The 9689-nt window shown below is 39.8% G+C and overlaps 1 protein-coding gene across 1 annotated transcript in view; it reads left to right on the top strand.

Annotated features, from left to right (window-relative positions):
- Nucleotides 1-824: 824 nt before the first annotated feature.
- LOC120863865 (interleukin-33-like) overlaps nucleotides 825-9689 on the top strand; it is a 169212-nt gene continuing 160347 nt past the window's right edge. The window contains exons 1-2 of the mRNA XM_040240781.1: nucleotides 825-895; nucleotides 1362-1443. The gene's annotated coding sequence lies outside the window, so the exon portion shown is untranslated. The remainder of the gene's footprint in view (nucleotides 896-1361; nucleotides 1444-9689) is intronic.

Raw genomic sequence — 9689 nt, 5'->3', positions numbered from 1 at the left:
TACTTTGCCAACAAAGGTCCGTCTAGTAAAAGCTATGGGTTTTCCAGTAGTCATGTATGGATGTGAGAGTTGGACTATAAAGAAAGCTGAGTGCTGAAGAATCAATGCTTTTGAACTGTGGTATTGGAGAAGATTCTTGAGAGTCCCTTGAACTGCAAGGATATTGAACCTGTCAATCCTAAAGGAAATCAGTCCTGAATATTCATTGGAAGGACTAATGCTGAAGCTGAAACTCAGATCCTTTGGCCACCTGATGCGAAGAACTGACTCATTGGAAAAGACCCTGATGCTGGGAAAGATTGAAGGCGGGAGGATAAGGCGATGACAGAGGATGAGATGGTTGGATGGCATCACCGACTTCATGGACATGAAGTTGAGTAAGCTCCAGGAGTTGGTAATGGACAGGGAAGACTGGTGTGCTGCAGTCCATGGGATCACAAAGAATCATACATGACTGAGCTACTGGCCTGAACTGAACTCTGTTGATGATCTATGATTTTTCACTTTATATCAACCTATATAGTTTGAGTGTTTAAAAAGGCTTTAAACCATGGCTGTATATCACTTTTAACCATTAGTATCAGTATATCATTAGGGCTTGTCTGAGGTGGTGGGACTGTATGCCAATGCTTGTGTGTATTTAAAAAAGCTTACTTTTAAAAAAAAGTATAAATCTTTTTATATCTTTTCTCTGCTTAAAATGCTTCAGATTTTCTCTCGGCTTCCAGGAAAACATTGAACCTGTTCTACAGGTCTTCCAAGATTCTTGGAAGGTTTTCAAGAAGGCTTTGGTGCCTCTCTTACCTCTTCCTTTCTCCCTTCCTCTTTTCCAACCCACTTGCTGCAATCATACTGATTCCCTTTCAGTTTTCATACCAAGCCACGATCTTCTCCAGTGAGTCTCTGCATACACTGTTCCACTCCTTGATGTTTCTTCCTTCTGTTTTGCCCATAACTTCTATTCACTGTAGCTCTTTATTAAGAGTTATTTCCTCTATGAAGTCTTCTCTCACCTAAGACTCAGTTACAGGTCTTAAAGAACCCTGTGCTTACAGCTATCACAGTCTTTATTACACTGAGGTTCAAAACTGCCTTTCCATATTTAATTCTGTGGAGACTCTTTTTGAGTAAGGATTATGTCAAACATATTTTTGTAACTGTGGTTGCTATTAGAATTGCCTAACACATGATAGGTCTTTTATTAAATATTTATTGAGTCAATGAATTAGGTATTTTACTCAAGGTCAAAAATCAACAACTTTCTTTGGAGCTAGTATTGTCAAATGCTACTTTGAACCATTTAGTCTTATAATGTTCTTATTTTTCCCTATTTGTTGTTTATTTTTCTTTCCACTTGCTAGAATATAAGCTCCATGGGGGCAGGGATCTTTACCTGTTTTGTTCACTGATGATATAAAACTTACAGAAGAGAGCTGGAACACAGTAGGCACTCAATAAATATTTTTTGGATGAAAAATAATCCCTTCTCTGGAAATAATGTGCAATAATGTTTTCTTATCAAGTTTACTGAGGTATAATTTACATACAGTCAATTATATCTATTTTAAGTATATAATTCCATGAGTTTTGACAGATTATTGTACTCATGTAACCACGATGATGATCAAGATATAGAGCAATTCCATCACCTCAAAATATTCCCTTGTATCCCTTCTCAATCAATAATTCCAGGCCTGGGCAATCACTGATGTGCTGTCTGTATAGATTAGATCAGCCTCTCCTAATGTTTCATATAGGGATCACACAACAGGTACTGTCTTGAATTTGACTTCTTTTACTCTGCACATTGTTTTAAAAATAATGATTTGTAGTTTCTTTTTTTGTGCAAGTTTTGTTATCTCTATGTAATGCTATGACTTGTGAATATCTCTACCCACACTTTAGGCTTGTGCTGGATGTTTCTGTGCTTGGTGTTGCTATAGGAACCAGATGGTGGCACCAGACTACAGCACAGAACCCACTACAGAATTCTGAGTCCAAGCTCATGTCTGTGTCCATTAATTAGGTGATGTATGACTGAAAGAGAGGTTGAATATGTTTCTTTCACTAAATTAGTTAATTTAGTATTGCTCCTTCATAAGAGGAGTGATGGAATAGAAGTTAAACATATAATTCCTAGAACCAGATTGCAGGGTTTGCATCTTGGCTGTGCCACTAACTAGCTGTGTGATCCTGGGCAAGTCAATTAGTCTGTAAAATAGGAATGTTTTCTAAGTCATTGTAAGAAATGAATACATTAAGCTGTGCTAAGTATTTAGAATAATACTTGGCAAGTGGTAACCTCTCAGTAAGTTTCTACTGATGCTGTTATTTACATTGTTGAAGCAGTGTTTTGCCTGCTCTCACATAAATATACCCAGAAGATCATTAAGGATGTATACAGGAGCCCTCAAAAGTCTTCGGCACAGTCATTTTTTTGGAAATTTCACTTTGATATATTCTAGTGCTTTGATTTGTCTATTTTTGAGAAATCTCCATATTCTTATTATGCAATTCAAATCCTTGATCATGTCCCTATGGGAAAAAAGGTCTCTTTCAAACCTTATGATGAAGTTGCAACTCCCTGGACATGATATTTACTTTGCTTAAGAGGGAATAACATCTCTTAATAACTGGATATATTTTTCAATAAATGAAGGTTTAATTTTCATATGGAAAGATAATGATTGATAGACTGAATGTTACATCAGCCAGAAGCAACTTCTTAAAATATAATTTCTGAAAAACTAAAGCTTTGTGAAAAACACTAAAATTAAGATATGTTTGTTATTAAGCTACTGTCCCTCAGCTTCAAATCCATCCTCTGTTTGCCTCTATAAAGGCGGGGACAGAATTCTGCAAACCCCATTAAGTCCTTCTTTGCCATTTGGACCCTGTTAGGCTCCCTTAATACAGATGCTAGAGGGAGACTGGAAGGCTGGAGTGAATGGATGAATCTGACTCCTTCCTGTCTGCTTCTCATCCCTCTCCCATCACCCCAGCAAAGACTCTTCACCTTGAGTGTCATGCCTTCTGTTAGCCAGAGCTGATTCTAGTTTGCAATTTTCCCAGCACTTCTAGAACCAGCTCCATTGCACCTCTCCAGAGACACTAGCCCCAACTAGCTCATGTTCCTTCCTCAGAGGTCTCAGTCCAGCTCTGGAGTCCCTCATTCAAACGCCTGGAGCCCCAATCATTGTACAGCAGAATCCCTCCTCAGAAGTCTGAGTCGTAGCCCTCAAAGGCTCCTCCTTCAAGCTTCTAAGATTTACTTTCCTAACTTTTTTCTTAATTTCCCCAGTCCAAGCTGTGATAGCCACTTCCTTTAATATCCATTTCCATCATATCTTCAGTGTTCCCTGTTTACCTTGCCAGTTCTCTAATATCTGTTTAATAATATAATTCTCCATATCAACATGTGACAAGATGTCATCTAAGTTATTTTCAGCAAACTATCCAGACTATCTGTGCATTTATTATCTATCTCTCTCTGTTTATCTTATTATCTTTCTATTTAGCTAGTCAGTACATTTTTATCAAGAATTTTACATATTTTGTGGAGATCACGTGACAGGCTGACTTGGTGTACAAAATTCTCTTCCTGGTGTGGTTTGAAATATACTTTATGGCCCCAGCATATCTCCCATAGGAACCTGTTGCCTACTAAAATTTCCAGCATTATGAAAATCATCCTTTTTAGGATCTCTAGAGATCCTCTTAAAATGCTGTTTCTCCTTGGAGGGTACAATATGGTGTCATTTATAGATTAGTAAGTTATATTGGAACATGGAACATTGTAAGTATCCATAAGTAGCATATGAGCCCCTTTCCTGAATGTTCTCCTATATCCCCAGGAATTTCTTACTAACTTGTACACATTATGCTTTCAATGAATATGTGTCAAACGCGCATGACAGTTGAGGTAGGGAAGACTTAGTGTGGGACAAGAGGCAATGTTTGAGTGTGGTGGTCTCATAGTCAGAAGGAAACCTGAGGACAATGGCTGCCTGAAAAGAGAAGGGCAGAGAAATAACAAGAAAGAGTGCTGCTTATTTCAGAAGTTTCATCTTAGGCTGGCCTCCTGAGGTAAAGATCATGCTTGAGATAAAATTAAATTGGCAACAGACGATCTTTCCTGGGAACCCGGTAAGAAATTATTTCTTGCATCAGGGTATAGATTCCCCTATACATCTACTTCAGTTCAGTTCAGTTCAGTTTAGTCGCTCAGTTGTGTCCGACTCTTTGCGACCCCATGAATTGCAGCACGCCAGGCCTCCTGTCCATCACCAACTCCCGGAGTTCACTCAAACTCACACGTCCATCAAGTCAGTGATGCCATCCAGCCATCTCATCCTCTGTCGTCCCCTTCTCCTCCTGCCCCCAATCCCTCCCAGCATCAGAGTCTTTTCCAATGAGTCAACTATTCGCATGAGGTGGCCAAAGTACTGGAGCTTCAGCTTTAGCATCATTCCCTCCAAAGAAATCCCAGGGCTGATCTCCTTTAGAATGGACTGGTGGGATCTCCTTGCAGTCCAAGGGACTCTCAAGAGTCTTCTCCAACACCACAGTTCAAAAGCATCAAGTCTTTGGCGCTCAGCTTTCTTCACAGTCCAATTCTCACATCCATACATGACTACTAGAAAAACCACAGCCTTGACTAGACGGACCTTTGTTGGCAAAGTAATGTCTCTGCTTTTGGTATGCTATTACATTTACTTCATCCCCTCTATATTAGTGCAAAATCAGTCATCAGATCAGGTTTACCGAAAATCACTGACCTAGCCAAACTCAACATGTGAAATAAATTACAGATTAAGAAATCACATTTCTTCTGCAATCCCTTTTCTTCTTTAGGCAAGAGCAGTTTTCCTTAAGCATTTCTGGGAATGAGGAACTGACAAACGCTTATTCACTTAGCCCTGGTGTCTCCGTATCTTCTTCATCCTCATTCACAAGGTTTCCAGCAGGGACACTTTTCATTAACCTTTCTCTTTTCTCCTGTTCTCCAAATGCTGTCAGAGAAAAGGTGTTTTTAGAAATTTTTCTTATATCAATATCTGTGTCCAAATTTTTATTTTTTTTCTCAGCAGAGCTGTCTTTAGAGAGGGCTTTGCAGTATGCTAAGCAGCGTCATAAAAGTATAAGAAAACCAAAAGAAAAGATGGCACAAGGAGAGCAATGTCAGCATCACAGTGGAATAAGACATCCCTTATTTTTGTCCCCTCCTTCTACTGCCAACAGTAATCTGGCATTTATCCACAGATACAAGTTCTTTGTGAGAGCTGTGGATCCAGTACTATACACCAGGAGACCCAGGAGGAGTCATACCTTCCAGGTAACAGGCATACAAACCTAGGTCCTGGCTTTGGACCCTGCAGTGTTCACAAACCAGCTGCAGTCCTTCTCTGCCTCAGTCTGGGAACCCCTGGAAGACTGTCTTAGACAATTACCCACAGATGCAAAAGACATTGTGGAAGCCCAGGTTTCCAGGGAAGTCCTAGGAAATTGTTGGAGCAAAAAAAAAAAAAAAAAGTGAGTTTGAAACATTGGACTGGGTAAAAGAACAACCTGACTTTACCCACATCATCCCTCCCCCAAGGTTGCACAGCTCAGGGCCAGGAATGATCTTCCTTAGCCTATGGTTTATCCTGTAGGTGAAAGGGAGAGTCTGTGAGTGAGCACCCAGCTTCCCCAATTGTGTGGGACATTGCCAAAGGGTCTCATTTCTCTCTCACCTCATCCAGAGTACTTAATCATGAGCTGCAAGCCTGGGAGATGGGAAGAGTCTGGGAGGATAGCATATAGGACTACTGGAGAGCTTAAGGGGCAAAGATCCTACTAATTGCAGTGTGAACTCCATCAAAAAGCACACGCGTGAGCCACTGGGAATGTCACACCCATGGATACCTTTAACTGGCCCACAGGCATTCCCAGAATTCCATGAACCTCAACCATACCCACTTCTACCTCCACCCTCTGTATACTCCTAAGGGCAGTAGTGAGAGTGACCTTTGGCAGACAGCTAATGAGCATGCACATCAAGCCAATTTGGATCTGAGGTTCAGCGGGAGATAACAAATTTAAGATTTAGTTTTGCCTTTGGAAAAACAAAACGGAGGATGTCAGCACTTGGCCTAGTGTGTTATAGGACTGAGAGAAAGCACGTAAGCTTAAGAATTCTGCTATAAGAGGAAGCAAGAAGCATGGAGCAGGTGTATCCACAGAAGTCCTGAGAAAGCCTCAGAATCCTTACCAGGGTTAAAAAAAGTATCTTGCTGAAGGCAGAGGGTAAAGACTGGAGGAAGCAGCTGCTACTTCATATGCAAAGATAGCTATGCACAACTTTAAGGAACATGAAAATCAAGGAAACATGATCCCATCAAGAATCACAATAATCTTCTAGTCACTGACCCAAAAGACATGGAGATCTATAATTTAAGTGATTTAAAATAGCTGTTTTGAGGAAACTCAATGGGTTACAAGAAAACACTGAAAGAAAATTCAATGAAATTAGGAAAACAATGTATAAACAAAATGAGTTCAACAGAGATAAAAAATAATTAACAACAATCAAGCCGAAATTCTGGAGCTGAAGAATACAGTGAATGAAATACAATAGAAAGCATCAGTAGCAGCAGAGATCAAGGAAAAAAAAAGAATATGTGAGACAGAAGACAGAAGAGAATAAAGAAAAAAGAATAAAAAAGAGTGAAGATTTATGGGATACCATTTAAAGAACTAATTTGTGGATTACTGGAGTTCCAGAAGAAACAGAGAGGGAGAAGATGGCAGAAAGATTTTATAAGGAAATAATGGCTGAGAACGTCCCAAATTGGGGAGAGATTTGGATATCTAAGTTCATGAAGCTCACAGGTCATCAAACAAAATTAACTTAAAGAGATCCCTTCCAAGATACAGCATAATAAAACTTTCAAATATCAAAGAGAGAAACTTAAAAGCAGCAAAAGAAAAAGAGCTTGAGACTTACAAGGGAACTCCCTAAGGCTATCAGCAGATTTTTCAGCACGGATCTTGCAACCAGAGGAAGTGGAATCATATATTCAAAGTGCTGAAAGAAAAAAGGCTGCCAACCAAAAATGCTTTACCTATAAAGCTGCCCATCAGAAATGAAGGAGCAATAAAGACTTTCTCAGACAAACAAAAGTTAAGGGAATTCATTACTACTAGATCTATCTTACAAGAAATGCTGAAAGCAGATCTTCAAGCAGAAGTGACAGGTCACCAATTAGTAACATAAATGCTATGAAAATTTAAAGCACAATAGTAAAGGAAAGTAGAGACAAATTTAGAACACGCTAACTGAGTGCCGAAGAATTGATGCTTTTGAACTGTGGTTTTGGAGAAGACTCTTGAGAGTCCCTTGGACTGCAAGGAGATCCAACCAGTCCATTCTGAAGGAGATCAACCCTGGGTATTCACTGGAAGGACTGATGCTGAAGCTGAAGCTCCAATACTTTGGTCACCTGATGTGAAGAGCTGACTCATTTGAAAAGACCCTGATGCTGGGAGGGATTCAGGGCAGGAGGAGAAGGGGACGACAGAGGATGAGATGGCTGGATGGCATCACTGACTCGATGGACATGAGTTTGGGTAGACTCTGGGAGTTGGTGATGTACAGGGAGGCCTGGCGTGCTGCGATTCATGGGGTCACAAACAGTCGGACACGACTGAGCAACTGAACTGCACTGAATTCTATAATATGGTGGAGCACTAACCACTTAACTTTAATATAACGCTTAAAAGAGTATTAAAAAGAACTAAAACCACAATAATCTGATAATGAACACACAATATAAAAAGAGGTAAGTTGTGACATCAAAAACGTATGTGATCTAACTTAGGTTGTTAACATCTTAAAATAGAGCATTATGAGTGTTATGTTTTACGTAAGTTTCATGGTAACCATAAACAATAAAACAAACCTATAGTGAATTCACAAACAGATAAGAAGGTATTCAAGGCATCAGTTCAGTTCAGTTCAGTCGCTCAGTCGTGTCCGACTCTTTGCAACCCCATGAATCGCAGCACGCAGGGCCTCCCTGTCCATCACCATCTCCCGGAGTTCACTCAGACTCACGTCCATTGAGTCCATGATGCCATCCAGCCATCTCATCCTCTGTCGTCCCCTTCTCCTCCTACCCCTAATCCCTCCCAGCATCAGAGTCTTTTCCAGTGAGTCAATTCTTGGCATGAGGTGGCCAAAGTACAGGAGTTTCAGCTTCAGCATCATTCCTTCCAAAGAAATCCCAGGGTTGATCTCCTTCAGAATGGACTGGTTGGATCTCCTTGCAGTCCAAGGGACTCTCAAGAGTCTTCTCCAACACCACAGGTCAAAAGCATCAATTCTTCGGCACTCAGCCTTCTTCACAGTCCAACTCTCACATCCATACATGACCACAGGAAAAACCATAGCCTTGACTAGACGGACTTTAGTCGGCAAAGTAATGTCTCTGCTTTTGAATATACTATCTAGGTTGGTCATAACTTTTCTTCCAAGCAGTAAGTGTCTTTTAATTTCATGGCTGCAATCACCATATGCAGTGATTTTGGAGCCCCCAAAAATAAAGTCTGACACTGTTTCTACTGTTTCCCCATCTATTTCCCATGAAGTGATGGGACCAGATGTGTAGGCAACCACTATGAGAAATCAGTAATTTACAAAGGAAGGTAGCAATATATGAAGAAAAGAACAAGGAAACTGTAATACATCCAGAAAAAAATTAATAAGCTGACATTAGTAAGTTCTAACCTATCAACAATTACTCTAAAAGTAAATGGATTGAGTTCTCCAATCAAAATGTATAAAGTGGGTGATGGACTTAGAGTTGGTCATATACTGCCTACAACGGATTCATTCCAGCTTTAAGGACACATCAAAGCTTAAAATGAAGGCAAGGCAAGAGATGTTCCTAGAAAGCAAAACCAAACGTGAGCAGGAATAGCTTTGTTTATATCAGACAAAATACATTTTAGACCAAAAACAGTAACAAGAGACAAAGGAGGTCATATATAATGATAAAAGGGTTAATTCAGTAAGAAGATGCACCAGGACTTCCATGATGGTCCCGTGGTTAAGAATCTACCTGCGAATGCAGAAGACATGAGTTCAATCCCTGGTCTGCGAAGATCCCACGTGCTGCAGGGCACCTGAACCTGTGTACCACCACTGTTGAGAGCCTTCAGCATCAAATTGCAGAATGCAACTACTGAGCCTGTGTGCTGCATCTACTGAAGCTAGTATGCCTTAGAGCCTGTGCTCTGCAATAAGAGATGCCACTGCAATGAGAAACTTGAGCACTGCAATCAGAGAGTACTCCCCACTTGCCATAACTAGAGAAAGCCAGCATACAGCAACAAAGACTCAGCACAGCCAAAAATAAATAAATTAATTTAAAAATTATAAAAAGATGTGACAATAATAAATATATGTATTATGCATCCATTATTAGAGTATCTAAATATATAGTGCAAATAATAACAGATCTGAAGGGCAATATAGACAAAAACACAATAATGGTGGGAAATTTCAATACACCACTTTCAAGAATGGACAAATATCCCACACCAAAAATCAAAAATGAAACTTTGGATTTAAATTATACTTTAGCCTGAATGTCTAACAGACATATAGAAAACATTACATTCAACAGAACAGAATATACATTCTT

This window comes from Oryx dammah, unplaced genomic scaffold (assembly GCF_014754425.2).
Source record: "Oryx dammah isolate SB20612 unplaced genomic scaffold, SCBI_Odam_1.1 HiC_scaffold_1, whole genome shotgun sequence".
NCBI classification, from domain to species: Eukaryota; Metazoa; Chordata; class Mammalia; order Artiodactyla; family Bovidae; genus Oryx; species Oryx dammah.
The sequence above is the reverse complement of the archived record's forward strand: the minus strand, read 5'-3'. Positions and strand labels throughout refer to the sequence as shown.